This window comes from Protopterus annectens, chromosome 8.part0 (genome assembly GCF_019279795.1).
Source record: "Protopterus annectens isolate FY-2018-M chromosome 8.part0, PAN1.0, whole genome shotgun sequence".
NCBI lineage: Eukaryota > Metazoa > Chordata > Ceratodontiformes > Protopteridae > Protopterus > Protopterus annectens.
In genome coordinates, this window is record NC_056741.1 from 695,645,324 (window position 1) to 695,664,325 (window position 19,002).

Here is a 19,002-nt window from a genome sequence, read left to right on the forward strand (position 1 = left end):
ACCCTGCAGAAGTGAGCCTGCAAGTGAGCCACAGCTGCTGGTCAGTACTGATGTTTCTATGAACAGGGTGCCTGCAAGGACAGAAGTGAGTGGTAGTACCCAGGCTGACTGTGAGTCCCCGCTGTCAGAAGATACTAGGCTTCCTGTGGAAGAGGATCTGGGAGGGGTCACAAAAGTAGAGTTGAGACAGGCTCAGCTTTCGGACCCCACCTTAAAAAGCTTGAGGGAGGTAGCTAAGGAGACACTTGATGCTCAAAGAAAAGGGATGTCTGTATACTGGAACAAAGGGTTACTGTATAGAGAGTGGACCCCTGAGGGAAAGCTAGAGGGTGAGGTAATACAGCAGTTGCTAGTACCCAGAGCCTACCATCTGGCACTTCTAGCCATAGCCCATGACATTCCTTTTGCAGATCATATGGGCATAAAGTGTACCAAGAGATGTACTATGCAGAACTTTTATTGTCCTGGGATTTCAAAGGATGTAAAAGGGTAGTGCAGGACCTGTGAGCAGTGTCAAAAGGTAGGCAAGGCAGGGGGAGAAGGTCCAAGCTCCTTTGATGCCTTTGTCTGTGACTGAAGAGCCATTTCAGAGGGTAGCTATGGATATTGTGGTGCCTCTGGGTACCCCAAGTTCTACAAGGAAGAAATACAAACTGGTGGTAATAGATATTCTGCCCTGAGGCAGTGGCTCTGTCCTCCATCGGGGCAGAGAAGGTGACAAATGCTTTGTTAGAGATTTTCAGCTGAGTAGGTTTCCTGAGAGAAATACTAACTGACAGAGGTTCCAATTTGATGTCAGACCTGCTGGCTTGTCTGTAGAAGCATTGTGGGGTAAAGCACCTAAAGACCGCCCCCTACCACCCCCAGACTAATAGTCTTATGGAGAGGTTAAACACTACACTAAAAACCATGCTACAGGAATTTGCAGACCAGTTTAAGAGAGAGTGGGACAAATATTTGCTCTGCCTACTATTTGCATACAGAGAGGTACCCCAGGAATCCACAAGTTTTTCACCTGTCAAGTTGCTGAATGGGCATAGGGTGAAGGGGCCTTTATATTTGATTTGTGATGAGTGGGAGGGTGAGTGTGAATTCCACAAGGAGTCTGCTGTAGTATATGTTCAAAACCTCAGGACAGGGCTTCCGGAGCTCATGGGCTTGGCACAGGAGAACCTGGCAGGAGTCCAACAGCAGGAAAAGGTCTGGTATGGCAGGAATGTGAAAACCTGAACATATGCTGTAGGACAGCAAGTTATGGTGCTTACTCCTATCAGACATAGTAGCTGCAGGCAGCTTGGGGGAGACCCTTAGAAGTGGTAAAGAAGGTCAGCCATGTTAATTACATGGTAAACCTAATAGGCAGGAGTCAGCAGCAAAAATTGCACCATGGTAACATGATGAAGCCTTACCATGATATTTGGGCAGTCCACTCCAATCAGAGATATGGGAGGGATCCCATTTTGATAATGACTACTTCCATCTAATTACAGGTGTGTAGTGATGGAAGTGGCTTGTATCCCCATTCTTGCTACTATTGTATCAGGAACCTGGGAAGATATATTCATTTTTAATTCTGAATTCAAGGGACAATTATATTTTTCTAATACATTTTTATTTTGTGGAAAGACAATGCAGAAAAGGTGGATCAATTTGTGGTATATAGTTCATGAACTACTATCTTTGAAATTTACACATGCAGATAATGATAGTAGTATTAATTATATGGATATTTTAATTTCAAAGATTCAAAGTTTGGAAAATTATCATTTACTATGTACATTAAAAATACTTTCTCAAATTCATATTTAAACTTTCAGAGTTGTTGCACTTAACCAGAAAAAGAACATTGTTAAGGGGTAACATCTACTTCTTTCCAGAATAATATCAAAGGATATTGTTTTTATGAGGAAGTTGTCAAACTTTTATTCATGTCCCTAGACAGAATGTACTCAAAGGACTTATTGGATACCATAAAGATTAGAAGTATGCCACAACAGACTTCGCAAATTGAAGCCAATTATGAATTCCATTTGATTAAGAATTTGGACAAACAGGTGGGAGAGTTGTAAAGCTTTAGTATCACCTTGTTCTAAGGCAATGGACAACATCAGGACAACTATTAAAAGAAATTGGAATTTAGCATTCAGTTCAAAATTAAGATGAAAATTGGGAGATGATGTGTTCAGTGGGTCCATGAACATAAAGACGTGACTGGGCAGGATAAAAGGATGTCAAAATGTTGATGTTGAAAACATTGTAAATACATTATGGATGGCCCATATGTCATGGTAGATAGTTATGATAGGTCAATTGGTTTTCAAGATTGATTTAATTGTGAATCATCAGGTATTGTATACCCTGCCTTTTGTTTGACCTGTAATAGCTTTTATGTAGGAAAAACTGAGTGACAAAACAGATGCTCTATTAACACTGTGATGGCATTAAACACAACAGAAACAACACTATTTTATAAAAACATTTGCAAAGGTTTTATAAGATTTCTATTTTTTTTTATTTTAGAAAAGGTTGAGAAAAACCCAAGAAGTGGGGATTGAAAGAATTGATTGGTCTGTCGAGAGTTAGTGTGGCAACTTAGATTAAATGCCACAAAATTTCCTGGTCTTAATCACCATGTTTCATTTTCTAGCATACTCAGGTTATGAGCTGTTAAGTTGTGATTTTATATATATAAAAATGTGTTTTTATTAAGAAGAATTTTTACTACGTTATTACAAGTAATGCTTTGATCCACACTTTTAAAGATTACACACATATTTTGTAGAACGTTTTACCAAGAGTTGATTTATATATTCTGTATGCACATTCTATTTTTAACAGAAAATTGCTTGTATAATTTTAAGTGGAGAATATGGTGTTGTGTAGTTAATTATTCACAAGCCTTATCAGTGAGTAGATACTGTTTATAATGTTCATAGGAAAAAGGTTTTTAAATCTCACTTTTTTAAATTGTTATGAAGGAGTCTTATAAGTGTTTTGGGGGACAAAAGCATTTAGCATTAAAATTTGTTTGTGATAGGTAGTCAGGTTTGTTTGTAGTTTATTAGTTTTGCTTATTTACCCCCTACTGAGTCACAGTCAGTTATGTATATCTTTTTATTTTTTAACCTTTATTGACCAGGTTAGCCCAACTAGGATAATGGCCTCTTTTCAGGGAAGACTCAAGGTGGTATTTATACTATTAGGTGTAATTTGGCAAGGGCACTGGAGAACTTCCCCATCTCTTTTAACAAAAAGAGCTGTTTAAAGGAAATAAGAAAAACATAAGTTCAATGATTTATAAGCAAAAATGTTTTTGCAAGGGAGAAGTGGGATGTTTCTTCCTTTTTTGGAAAGAGGATTAAAAGAGATGAAGGAAGGATAACCAGTATTAGGAATCATAAAGTAAAGATATATAAGAATGTGGTAGAATTATGAGAGAAATGGAAAATTATTTTACAGGGCTATATAAGGAAGAAAATATAGAAGAGAATATATTATGGAAAGTTAGGAAAGTGAGTGAGCAACTGAAGAAAAAAAGGATGTAAAAGAAAAAAAAAGAATGAATATTAAGCAATTCTGCAAGGTATAAAGAAAATAACTTTACCTGATCCAGATGAAATAGGGTATGTGTTGTATAAAGAGACAGGGAAGAAAGGAAAACAAGTCTCATTAAGGGTATTGAATGGTTGGCTTGAGAACAGTTTCTGAGAATGAAAAATTGTTTGAGGGTATAATTAAGTTTATATGTAAAAAGGAGAAGTGTTTGAGATATGAAATTGGAGACCATTTACTTAATAATTAAGGTTACAAAATTTTATATGAGAATAATGCGAAAATGAATGAGTAGTGTCATATTACAGTTGGTGGGAAAAGGAATATATGGAGTTGAGGGAAGGAATATCAAAGAAATATGTTATTAATTGCTAAGGAAGTTGTGACTGATATTAAAGAGAAGAAGAAAGGTAGTAAAGTAGCTGTATGTGATATAGAAAGGGTTTATAATACAGTTAATCATAAAAGAATGGAAGAAATAATGGAGCGTTATGGGTTGTGACAAATTTATAAAGCTGACTAGATTAGTTTATGAGAAATTGTAAGGATAAATGTTAATGGGTGTTTTAGTGGTGAAATTAAAATTAATAGGGAGTTAAACAGGGCTGTCCTTTAAGCAGTGTTTTATTTGCTATGGTTAAGAATGTGGTAATAGAAATGGCAAGGATAATAGTAAATAAAAGGGAGTTTAGTTTGTTACACGAGGTTGATATTCCCATGCATATGTCTTATGTAGATTATTTGATAATTATTGCAAAGGAACAACAATGAATATAAAAGAGTATTATTGAAATTGTGGAGTAGTTGGATAAGGTAGGTTTAAAAGGAGTAAGAAAAATGTAATGGGTTTGGAGAGATAAAATTGCTGGAAATATAACACGTTAAGAATCAGATTTGGAGAATATAATTTGATCAGAGAACAATGAGAGGATTTTTTTCTGGTAGTTAAGAAGACAGTAAGCATTTGGAGAAATTTTGAGTTATCATATTTTAAGGTTTATTTAATACAGTCTTATAATTTGAGGTAATTTGGATATTTTGGATGGGTTTTTATGTTGCCAGATGATACAGAGAAAGAAGCATTATTATTTTTAGATTCATATGGGGATTGAGGGGGAATCCTATTAAGAGACTGGTAGTTTATTATAAGGTAAAAAAGGGGGCTTAGGATTAAGGAATCCAGTTGTTTTTTAACATTTTAATGTTTTTATTTTTTCAAAGATAATGTCTGAGAATAAGGATTATGTTATAAATATGTTCTGGGAAAGATATATAGAGAGATGGGCATAAAAAAGAAACAAAAACGATGGGATAGTATAAATACAGTTTATATTATTATTCAGCAATGAAAAGACATAATTTGAATTGGAGAGGAGTTTAAAACAAGAAAAGAATGATATGATAGGATAATGGAAAAATATTATTATGTAAAGCCATATGAAAATAAAAGTATATTAGAAAGCTAAAAATGAACAATTGGAAAGTGTTAAGGAAGATTTAGAACACAAAGAACTTAAAGACTTTCTCTGGAGATTAATGTTTCAAAAACTTCTAGTTAAGGTAGTTATGATGTACAAGCAAGTTAAGGACAGAATGTGCAATAAATGTAATGTAGAGGAAACAGAGCAGTTTGTAATGGAATGTCACGATAATATAGAGGAGTTATGTGGAAAGTGTTCAAAAACAGAGTGTGAGATAAAAGTATGGCTAAAGAGTTTTATGGATGTTATGAAGGTGAAGAGAAGGGAAAAGAAAAGTAAATAATTTATACGGATTAAAAATAGTTATTATTTGGACCATACAAACTATGAGGTGTAAAGAGTTTTATAATCCAATATGTGATGGGTGAAATGTTGTAAATAAATAAATTGATGTAGGATAAAGGCTGGGAGGCTGATGGAATATACTTTTTAGTCTGTCTTCTTTTTTGGAATTTGTTTTGATGCTTTAATTTATATTGTGAAAATAATTTTGTATGGAATTTCTAATTTTGATCAGATTATGGATATGTGTATATAAAAATGTGTATATAAAATGAAGCCCATATTTTTTTTCAGTGGGATCTTTTACATCCAGCTGAGCTAGCATTAAATCAAGCAGTTGGGACCTTGGTGTAATATTTCATCCAAAGGGTGACACACTCAGGTGTGCAGCACCTCCTCATGCTGCACTGCAGTAACAGCAGTCCATCTCCCTGTGGTGTTTGGCTAGAAGCCAAGGCCTTCTGTACCAAAGACGAGTGTGCTACGTGCTGCACCACTGACAGTGCTCGATTTCTGGTTTATTATTCTAATCCAAAAGAAAGTTGGGAGTATGAGACACGAGTGTACAGCCCATAATAACCGTCTTGTAAAAAATGATATAAAGCATTTTGTCATACACGTCCAGCTGTAAAGGAATTTTAGTCCATTTATTTAGTACCAGCAGAAGTCTTCCGTATGGCAGGCCAAGCTTTTGCACAAGAATGGCTTTACCTGTTTGAAAGTTTTCTTGATTGACAAACCATACACCCAACAGTTATACCGTTATCCCAGCCCACTGTCACTACCAAATGACTGGTACAGTGCACTGTCCCCAAAATGTTTTAATGATACAAGATATGATACAAGTTATGCTGTGTTTCAATTTGCCTTAGAATAGTGGGAGCAGTAGGGTGCTGCAAAGTAATCTTCATTTTGTACTAAAAATATTAATATTAATAATCACTGCCTGCCCATGTGTGATACTGAATTTACACACCTGGTCTAGCTTATCCACAAGGATGAAGTCTGAGTTGTTAAATTTCACTATGAATATGTCTACCATTAGTTGTAACTATTAATATTAACAACTGGAATTATTTTAAAAAGCTACTCAACTTTTTTAATGACTCTGTCGCATTATAGTACTTTTATCTTATTTTGTCTAGTACATTTATGAGAGAGCAGAAAGATGAACAGAATATATTAAAATCTGTGTTTTCTCATCTAATGTTCCTAGTCCTTAATATTTTGAGAAGCAGTGATTCTCCGATATTATGAACAGCACTTACTGATATACATTGCTTTTCATGCAGCATTTTCTTTCCTTAAAGCTGCTGCTTGGCCCAATATTCATAGTATAACCCAAAGCTCAAAATGTCAATAATTTTTAACCCAGGAGTTAGACAATGTTATTATCTGTTTTACACCCCCGTATCACACCTGCTGGGTTGATAGGACCAGCCAGTAATGAACTGGTAACACAGAACTCCTTTCAGAAGAACAAGATGACAGTTTGAAAACACAGGAGGACAACTCAGCGGTAATGCCAGGATTTTTTTTTTATTTTGTAGAGAATGACGAATGCACCTTACATCCTTCCTGAAAAGGAAGGGGAATCAAAATCTGTGAAACTGAGAACAGGCATGGTGCAGTTTTGTTATGATGTAACAGGCATGAGGGTTGGTTCCTATAATAATTTAAAGAGTCAAAATTGTGAGCCCTGAAATGTTGAAAATGGCAGTTCTGATTTAAAATGTTTCTGTATGTACACTGACAGCAAAGAAAGTTTATTTAGAAATAGGAGGTGCAGGTGCTGAAGTCTGCATATGGGAAGTGCACAACACCCCTTGCAAAAAAAAAAATACTTTGAAATTTGCCTTTTATATTTTAGAAACTGATATTTCATTAGGGTACTAGGAAGAAGAGCATTAGCTTATTATCTTAGAATGGCAATGAATCAGTTAAGCAGGTCACCATTTACTTAGTTGTATTACATCTGTACTTCAGTTCCCCAAGTGGAATAATTGTAATATTACCTCATTGTTTTAGCATCACACATACAACTCGACAAACCCATGGTTGTTATGTCATGTTTTTAAAATATGGGTAGCTCCAGGCTTAGTTTCTGGAAGTGCTGCTTAGAAAGTATATCTAATTAAGTGAGCGCGTTCTAAAATGGAAAGTACTGGATCGCTAGGCTCCTGAAAAACAATAAAGTACTTTAGTACTTGCTTGTATGCAATAGGACTGCATCTAATTAAAAACTAGCAAATGTCAGCTTTCATTTACAGCACATCTACCTTGGGAGATGTGTTTACATAGGACTACATATGTCTGAATACTGCATATTTGACTGCATAATAATTTTAATAATAGTTTGATAGATCATTTGTTTTGGAACCAGACCGTAGAACCTCCAGAAATTGTACCTGAAATATTATAATTGCTGGAAGTGCTGGGGTTTATTTTCTCACATCTGGTGTGACCAAGGAACATTTTTTTTAATGATGCATATGAATAACACCTAGACTGTTACTATATTGTTCAAGCAGCTAGGCATGCTGCTGGAACTGAACACAGGACAGCACAAGATATGAGATGTTTTAAATAACTGTGCATTGCCAGTATTAGTTAATTGTAGCTATGTTCTAAAATTATGTTTAATACAGAAATATCCAGTTTAATTAAAAATGAAAAACCAAAAACAGCAGAAAGATGCCTCTACTGAGTTATGCGATGCACTGCAATGACTGGTAGGTAGGTGGCATTAATGTTCAGGGGTGCTGCTCACTTGAGAGCTGGTCACAGCACTGGGTAGCACTGAGTATGCATGTCTTATTTAGTATCAATCATGGCATAGCTTTGGTGCAAGTATAATGCACAGGATCTGAACACAGACTAGGAAGTTAAAGCAGGCACACTCATAAATGTAGAGATTGGGGCTGTTAATACTGAGAATCAAGAGCCATACTTCAGTCAACCAATCAATGAAAGCACTGAAAAATGTGTACTAGTTAAAAATAAAACAAACTGTAAAATCAATTAAAATACACTGACATACAGTATGGCAAGTAATGATGAAAGACTAAATGTAAAAAAAAAAAGATAAATGAGAGTATTACCCTGACCTTAAAAAGTAGTTTAGCTATATACTAAAATATTAGTATATGCAGAAAATACACTAGTAAGCCATATAGTATTAGAAAGTATTGTTAAAAATTCAGTTTAAACTAATCAAAGAATAGTAGCGTAATCTAAACATAATAAATACCAATATGCAATATAATAGAAAAAAATGAATTCATTTAGGAAAACAGAAATTAAGCTGCTCATCTCCAAAAGTTTAAGTTAAAATCATCTTCATGTAGTTTGCTATAGAAAATGCTTACTGAAGAGACCTGTCTTACACCTGATAGATGATTCAAATAAATAATGAAGCAACCATATAGTGCTGGACTCTCGTCCATGTTGATGGTGATCGCCAGTAAAGTTATGTACCCCAGTGAAAGAGCAAAATAAATGTATCCACACAATTTGTGCTGATGTACAAACCTTGGAAAGATGCTTCCTCGCTGAAGAGATGCTTTTCATAGTGCCACAAAACTGCTGATTATTACATGTCCAGTGGTCAGACTGTGGCAAAACCTTGTGATCTGCCAAGTTATGTTATGACAAAAGCCTACAGAAATCATATCCTTAACAAAAACATTAAAAAGAAGTACAGACACCAAAAAGAACCCAAATTACATCATCATCAGTGGCCTGTCAACAAACCTATGTGAACCATGATGGCCAGGTGATTTACTCGGGTATTATTGTGAAAATCCTTTGATCACTCAGTGACCTGATATGCATCAAAACTGTGACAAGCGCTGCAACATCCCATTCACAACTTGTTAATTTTACCTATGTAATTATAAAGCCAAAGTTAAATTATATATATAGAGCAGATAGCAAACCTGGAAACCAAATGCTGCAGCTGTTGAATGCCCATACATAATGTAACACAATAAGTCCATGTAATGATTCAATATATAATTTAACTCACAATGGTTTTGTTCTTGGCTAGTGTACTTATAAGAATTTCTGCAGGCATTAGTGGAGCATTTTCAATATTTCAGCAGAAGTTATTACTTATTATACTACATTAGGAGTTGTGCTGTTCACTTTCTGCCAATCAGATGGCTGAGAAACATAGATGACTTAAGAGATTAAAACCACAAAGTTAAAAATACCACTACCAAAAACAAAAAAATCTTAACAATTCTAAATTTATTACACAGATGGAAAACAGAGACAGGAGAAGCAGCACAAAAAATGGACAAAAAATATAAATATACATCACAAGTCAAGGTCAGCAAACACACACAAAAATGGCATCTTAATAGATTGTTTTTGTAAACATGATACAACTGCTTTATTGTTACTTATCATAACAGTACACTGTGACCTATCTTTACATTCCTAAAAATCCTTTTCTAGTACTACTCGTGAGTCATGTGAGTAAGGAACCATACTCTACTACTCTCACTCATTACTCACATGACACAGGGTGTGTGGGGGGTGGAATCTAACAGAAGTATAGAATTTGAGTTCATGGTATAGTTTTTAATACCTTGGTAGGGGGGACTTATGAGACTTTTTTTTCTCCTGATGTGAGCATTTCTTTCTTTGGGCAAGTCATGAGTAAATTTCTTCATAAGTCCCACCCTACCAAGCTGTTATAGCTACTATACCTTGAACATCCATTTCACCTTTCCTTTCCCATAGTAATTCAATAGTGTTTTCAGGAAGTGGCATTATTGTATGTAAACAAACAGCTTTAATCCCCTTTTGTTTTTTTATGGCACATGTATTATTTATCTGGAGTTGGTATTATAGTCTGAGAACAAGCATCAACAATTCCTGCTTTTATTTCATAAGCTCAGTGAGAGTACTGTGCAACACTGGTTAGTTGTTCTGCAGTACTTATATACAAGTAGTAGCAATTTTTAAGTTCATTTTATTAATATTTGTACTGTTATTACTCAGAAATACCACAACAGACTAACACCCTTTGGGGAAATCTGTCTGGTGCTCAGTATAGCATCTCTATAACCCCTCTAAGTTAAGAACAGTGAGTTGGTTAGATGCTTTAAGTGAGTCTATATCACTTCATCAAACCCTTACTTCAAAGAATGGCATTACATCGGAAATACCATTCATTGAATTCCCCTCATGTGGGGGGTTGTGCCCTCACATCCCCATTAATTATATACACTAACTCCGAGATCTCACTACAGTGGGGAAAGGGCACATTTCCAGATCCTCACTGTACCATGATCTCAGTATGACAAGTTCGACGATCGGCTTGTTCAATATAATTGCACTGAAAATGCCATTCGCTTAACTGATTTTTGTATAAACTGATAGACACCTGCTTTAAGCATGTTCTTTAGAATGGTTGTGGAGACAGCAGTGTTCGTAGCTCTGAGACATTATTTGGTCTCCTGGGTTGTGGAGACAGCAGTGTTCATAGCTCTGAGTCATTATTTGATCTCCCGGGTTGTGGAGACAGCAGTGTTCGTAGCTCTGAGTCATTATTTGATCTCCTGGGTTGTGGAGACAGCAGTGTTCATAGCTCTGACTCATTATTTGATCTTCTGGGTTGTGGAGACAGCAGTGTTTGTAGCTCTGAGTCATTATTTGATCTCCTGGGTTGTGGAGACAGCAGTGTTCGTAGCTCTGAGTCATTATTTGATCTCCTGGGTTGTGGAGACAGCAGTGTTCGTAGCTCTGAGTCATTATTTGATCTCCTGTCCCTCTTTCAGTAAGGATATGCTTACTGAAAGAGGGATCCTTTCATCCTTTCTGGGATGTACACTTTTCAGGATTTGCAATGGTGATGGTGTGGTCTGCCATCCATCTCAGCCTGAAACTGGCAAGTCATCTTTCTTTAATGATTTGTTGCCTTTAGTAGCTGTGATTGGTGTGTCCAAATTAACACATTTCTAAATGGTTTCAAGTTTTGCTATTTTTCTGCTTTGCTCCAACATAATCCACCTGATGACTGCCCTACCTGCAACTTATTGAATCATTCATTACTCTTATGGGAGGTAAGAGCCATATCCATTTGTTTTCTGAGAAGGGTTATAGTCTTATGGTCCATTCATTCCTTGGCTGAAACAAGAGCCCTATAAGCTTGTTTGTTTCCCAAAGGTGAAAGCCAGGTGTAAGGGACTGGGCTTGTAATACCAATAATTCCATACCTCCTGAGTTTATGTGCATCTGATCGCCACTTTAACTCAGTAGCTTCTCTTGATGTTCTCCACTGCTATAAGGAAGACAATGGAAGTGGCTGTAACACCACCACCCCCAGGGTGGGTGAGCTGACATAAACAACTTATATTCATCTTCCCCACCCTCGTCCTTCCAGTGTCTGATTCACTAATCAAATTTAGGTCATTTGGGTTGTGTCAGTACTTTATCCTTCAATGCTGTAGCCTGGGGTGGGATCCCTCATGTTGCATTAATGAAAAGAAGATGAATGTATGCCTTTGGATGTATAGTATGGAGGACAATACCTACAAAAAAACAGATACTGTATGTTTTATTTTCCATTTCTAGCCATAAAACTCAGAAACACAACTTAGTTTTTATTTTAGGATAATTTCCCTTTTATTGTGTTGTCTGGTACACAGAGTTGCCAAATTCACGGTATGAAATTGGGAATAGTATGGTTTATAAACACAGAAAAAAGCAGACTAAAGGAAAAATAATATAGACCCAAGGTGTATAATACTTATATATGTACTGTTGATTAACATTAGTTGTTTTATAAGGATTTTCTTCTTACTGTTTGCATTGCTTACGAACACATACCTAATGCTCAGCTCCCCAACCCCACCCCCACAGTTTCCTGGCTCTCAAACTTTTACACTCTCCTCTCATCTCTGCACACTCATGGATTATTTGTCCACATCCTCTAACTCATAAAAAAATATTTTCACAGAGATTGTGCCATAAATTCTGTGAAGGTAACCTTTTATCATAGGGCATGCTAGTAACCTGAAATGAAAGTAGGCATTTAAACTAGTGCTATAAACTATGTAGGTTTGCCCCTATGGTTCAAATTAAGTTTTCAGAGAAGCTATTGAAGTGTTCTCTTGGCATTTAGTAAGTAAATATTTGAGCTGCATGAAAGGCTTCTTTGCTTTGTGTCCATCTGTTAATGATGGAGACCTGCCAGTATTCATATTCTGAGAAAGTTGGTCAGCTTTTAAAGTTTTTCTGCCAAGGGTACATGATATATGCTCTACAGAGCAATATTTTAAGATCAAGTTTTTCTCAGTTATCACCTACTTGTGAGTTTCTGTGACTCTCCTTGCAAGGTAATTCAACAGCCAAACACTGTTTAAATATTTTTCAAAGTGTTATTCAGTGTAGTCCTTTTATGTATTCAGACTGCCACCTACCATCTTCTAAAACTGTGCCAGTGCCCTTCTGCTACAAGGAATGTCCAACTAGTCTGAGCCATGACAGTTGTCCCTTCTAATCTAGACACAGAGTGGCTCAGAACTTAACGTGGATCTAGGATAGAAATCTTGCGGTGATAGAGTGAGACAGCCAAGATGACAGCAACTGGAACTGTTCCTAATTTTCTCATTTATTTTCCCAACCAGGGTTATGCACCACTTTGTTCTTTATTTTAGTTTATTTGTTAAGTGGACTAGACTGGCAGTGTCTCTTTTCAGCCACAATCCACTTACACAAGTCACAGATCAAGAAAACATAACTGAGAGAAAGCATCACAGGATATGGTATAGTTATGGTAAGAAACCACAAACCTTGTTTTACCACAAACTAATATTTAAACATTGTGTTATATTAAATATGCTTAGAAATGGAACTAATATATGCATATAAATATGTATATAAATATTGGCACACAAATCAAAAGGCTAAAGGTAAGCATTCCTGCTAAAGTTTTTACATTATATATGAAATTTAAGGCACCTAATATGGTTAATAGGGGCTGTTCCTGTGTACCATTTATTGTTGAGTATTAAAGCAGTTCATTGCACAGTGTATTTAATAGTTATCTATCCTAACACATGAATCGAATGTGTGTGTGTGTGTGTGTGTGTGTGTGTGTGTGTGTGTGTGTGTGTGTGTGTGTGTGTGTGTGGGTGGCCTGCTGTACATGTCACAGGCTGTGACCTCTTTCTCTTTCAGAGTTGTAAAACACGGCTAACATGCTGTTTTATAGTTATAACCTATTAATATTTTCCATTTCAGCTATGATGGTAATGCTTGCTGTTAGCTTGCATTATAAATGCTTAATAAAACTTTTTCTTGCTTGTTGTAAAACTGTTATTATGTCATCAATTGCATGGCAGCTGTGCTTTCAGACTAGGAAAAAGTGGCTCAGACCGGTCCATAGTGCAGTCATTTCTTAAAGAATTGGAATGTTCACTGGACATTAAGACATTCTTACACTTCCTCTAGCCAAACTCTTGCCACAGCTTGTGTGCCTTTGTTGTTGTGAGCATACAGTTAGGGTCCTTATCAGTATCAGTTTACGTATTATAACAAATTAAAACCATAGCATCAATTAACCTACACAATTGCATGCACACTGCTGAAATGAGTCACACAACGTTTGTGACTTCTGCAGTTTCTGCATACTTCTCTAGTCAGGGCTATTTACAGACTGCTGCCAGTACATATTTTGTAACCACTGACAGCCTTTGAAGACAATTGTATTAATTCATGAACAATGTAGCAGAATGATACTCTGGAACAAGCTACCCATCTATGTCAAGCAAAATTCTTCATTAGCACTCTTCAAGAAAAATCTTGATGAGTGGATGGGAAATAGGAAATACACCCCGGGGACACTTCTGTGTCTCTGCTGGACAGTGGCACAGGGAAATAACTTTCTTGGGTGGCGTACACTATGGAACCTTGCTGGCTAGGCTTACGTAGGCCCTTGGGCCGATAGCCTAGTACCTGCCTATGAACCTATGAGTTTGCACTTGCAGACCTTAATTCTAGATCATTTTGAGGGGTGAAGATGAGTGCAATTTAATTTTGTAATGGAAGTGATTGTGACACTGCCAGTCCAGCTATCTGGAATTTTGTAAATAATCGTACGTCATTTGTGAATATTAATATGATTCATATGCTTGTCTTACAAATGTAAGAGAACTGTATGTTATGTACTGAGCTTCAAGAATGTAACCACAGTGTACCCTACTGGAAAAGAACAGAAATGTATATAAACTTATGTTTTAATAGTAGAAGCTGGAACATATAGAGTTAACTTGCAAAACTTCAGGAAAATAAGATGAAAAGTAAAGTGTTTTACGATTCTGTTATCTCTCAGTAAGCAGACACAATGTCTAGAGCTAGAGGTTTTCCTATTGTCTTGAAACAGAAATAATTACTAGGTTTCAAATGTAAAAGTGTTTACCTGTTTTATGACTTCCAGCTCTGAGCAAACATCTGAGAGATATGTACTTTTCACACAGAAATGTTAAATTTTGTTAAGTTTCTGTTAGCCTGGGAACTGAAGACAGGTGACAAAGAGTGATGTCACCCAGGCTAACCCAGCAGTAATATGTGATATTAATTTAAGAACTCTCTCAGAGACAGTGTGTGCATTTTGTATTTTGTCTTGGACCTAGAAACATCCATTCATCATTTCTTCATGCATGTTGCACTGTAAGTAAGATTTAGGCATGGCATTTCTTTTAGCTATAGATAGGAATATAATAAAGATTAGTTTAGATGTTTTCTATATTCATCTGAGACTGTCCTGCAATGTTGTTTTAAAATATTTCTTGTGATTCTGAACTCTGTAGTTACTGTATTGATTGAGTATTGTCTTGTTCTTTTACTATTTATTATTAAATATATTTAAAGCCATCTCTGTGGCTGATATTTGCCTGAGATATTTAAACTCTTAAAGTACTTGCATATGTATTTGGTGACATTGTATAGGCCACTACAATAGCCTTGCTCTTGGTCACACTTATCATTTGGATAATAGTAACATTACACAGTAGTATTGGGCACCCTTTGTAAGGGCCTTAGAATAGATGATAAGTAGTGGTTGGTGGCAGTGATAACTACCTTATAGTCTTAGCAGAAGGGGGAATAGCAAGTAAACCTGTGGCAGCCTTCCCCATGAGTGTCTGTGTGTTTGTATAAGTATGTGTGTGTGTGTGTGTGTGTGTGTGTGTGTGTGTGTGTGTGTGTGTGTGTGTGTGTGTGTGTGTGTGTGTGTGTGTGTGTGTGCGTGTGCGTGTGTGAGTGTGTGTCAGCTACTTGGGCAGAGACATGAAGCACTGGTTTGACAGAGAGGGTGCAGGAGGTTTTGGCTTGACCACTTGGCTGAGATCTTAATGCTATAGCTGTGCCAGTGGAGAGTCTTATGGGGATCTGGAGAAAGAGGCAGAAACCAGCCCCAGACTGACTGTGATCTCTGTGTGCTCTTAAGGGAAATTGTACTTTACTGTGTGTGTGCTTGTCATCTTCCCAGTGTGTACATCCCTCACTGTTGCCAGTGGTGAGGATTGAGGCTTCTTGATTACTGGGCCAGTGCAGGGGCATCACAGTGATATCACAGCACTTAACCCATTAACTTTCAACGGGCAATGAATTCAATTTGTTGTGAAATGTCATCACTGATCATTTCAGTTCTCCAGTTTCTCTGTGTAAAATCTTTACAGTTCCTTTGCTTACTTGTATATTAATTATTTCATTAACTATTGTAATTAAAAATATGTTTATTAATTAATGCTTGTATATTATATGAACATATGTCTTCAAAGATTTGTGAAAATCATTGCTGAACATGTTTCTGTGGATAAATGGCCTTTTATAAGTAGCAACTGTATCAGTAACTTACAAGTCAATCAACTTACACAGTGTCTCATCTGATGATGTATTCTGTGAAATAAAGTTGTAAGAGGTTGTGCATATAGTAAATCTTTCCATTAACAGTAATTGGTAGTACCCTGTATCTCCTTACATCACTACCATTATTCTGAATTTGACTTCTGACTTGTTTGATTTGCTTAGGAGTTCTACATTTCCGTGAATTTCGGCTTGCTGTACTTGGGGTATGGGAAAGAAGTCAGGACATATACAAAGCAAAATTCCTAGAGTAGAAAGTTACTTGTGGCATTCTGATACAGTGTTTATTCAGAGCTCCTGTGGCATAGTTGGTATCAGTGCTCAGAATCAAAGATTACTGGAGTTTACGGGTAAGGATGATTAATGTCTGTGCTGCAGAACTGGGGCACGTTATTTATTTGTTTTATTTATTACATTTGTTAACTTATACAGCAACTAAAACCTTTAAATATTTAAGGGTATTCTTGTATCCCAGTCTCAGTTTTAGCCAGCATACTGAACTTATTACAAGTAAAGTCACTAATCAGTTTAAAGTCTGGTGCAGCATGTTAAACTACCCTACCCTCACTCAAGGTGTGCCCTTACCATCTCTTCTCCCAGGTGGAATATGGCCTCCCCATAATTACAACAAAGTCTTGATTTAATACCATAGCCAGCATTAAAACTGATAACATCATTAGCTTATCCCCAAGGTAAGAATATAATTGCTTGACTGTTGAGAAGGTTATATATCTGCCTGTTGCTACTACGGCATCCCTACTACTGTCAGCATTCACATATATATACTTATTTACAACCACTACTGACATTTTCTGACAAACTCCATACTAAAAATGTTTCATATGAACTGGTTACAACAATGACAAATCTCTCAGCTTATTGCACCATCAGTTTGGACAAATCATACATGAAAAATACTTCAGTAAAATAGTGCCTGCCAGTAGGAACCACCTCAAGAAATCAGAACAAGACCAAACTATCCTCTGTTCAAGAAGAAAATAATGAACTACCTAAAAGAGAAATAAAGTGCAGCTGTTTTTGTGACAATATTTACTATAATTGCTATAATTAATATGGTTTCATTTGTTTTCTAAGAATCCAACTTCATCATCTCAATATTACATTAATTGCTTGTATGTAAAATACTTCTCATTACCTATGTAAATAGCAGCTGTTTCTTATCTTCGGAAAATTTATATGATGTGTCAGACTCTGTTGTCATCTTTTATCCCATAGCTCTGTAGTTGTCAAAGTGTATTACAAGATGCCGTTATTTTAAATATCAAACTGGTGAGATTCAAAATGAAAATTCCTGTTATTTGTAAAAGCCTTGAGTCTGGGTTGTGATTGAAATGGTCGATAGCCTAGCCCACTTCTAGTTTATTAAGGTGAATAAATAATAATAGCTAGACTTTGCGTGTAAATAGCATGACAGAATATAGACATTTGGTATGTAATAATGTGTGTGTCAGTGCTCAGACAGGCTACAATCAAATAACAATGCAAAATGATTTATGAATCATGCATACATACAAACAAGGGTAGTCTGACATAGAAAATGTAGGTATTGAGCACACATGAATGATTTAAATGCTGAGTACAGAATGGATATACAATGAATAATAAAGTCTCATTTAGTTGACAATTGATTAATCAACCTCAAACCATTTAAAATCTTTGGGCATCACAACTCAAAACAGCAGCACTTCTAAGGAGACAAAACACACAAAAACATTTCAAGGTGGAAATCCCCTTGTACACCCTGACAGTGAGGGATGAGCCCTCACACTCCTGCACTGTGTGTGTGTCTGTATAGCAATATACATATACTACATATATACACACACACAGACACACACACACACACGCACACGCACACGCACGCACGCACACACAGACACACACACACACACACACACACACACACACACACACACACACACACACATGTGCGTGCGTATATGTATATGGTTCGAATGGAGAGATAAGTCAGCAAGCAAAGGAGTGTAGTATTGCTGAAACTAAATTCATCCTCAAGTCTTGGTGAGTAGCTTCACGAGGTGGATCCTGTTTTTCACAAATTCTCAAACCAAGCAACGCTGATACTGAACAAAGTGTTTAATAAAACAAAGCTTTCAGGTCAAACAAACCCTTCATCAGTGTATAAATGACTAACACATACTAACAGATTAGAGAAATATATAACAAATGTTCTTTTAGAAAGATGTTCAGCTTAACTATTGAAGAATGTACTTCCTTAAAGAATCTGATACAGGATGATAGTATTGTTATAAAAGAAGCTGATAAAGGTGGTGGTGTTATTGTTATGGACAAACAAATGTATTTTAACAGCATGTCTTTATTTTTAGCTGATGCTAGTACTTTTAAATGTGTAAGTAGTAATGATGTTTATAAGTCTGTAAGTGGGGTCTATATCATATATTCGAAACTCCAAAATGTCGAACACCATATGTTTGAACTTGGAATTTTGAATATTGAAAACATCGAACACTCAGAATAGCGAATTCTTTCCCTGGGAAAAAATTTGCTGTTCCGAGAAACATACACCCAACACAAGCACACCAAAATAAATAAACCACACACATACATTTAACAAAACCCAACCTCACACTAAACCACACATACATTACTAACTATCCACTTACCTTAACCCGCACCCTAACCCTAAGGTCCGTAACTCTCGCACCACAGTGGAGGAAATAGCGAAGCCATGGAACGGCCCACTGAAATCTTGCCCTAGGTAAGATTTTGATATTCCAAGGCTTCACTATTTTCACCATTCGAT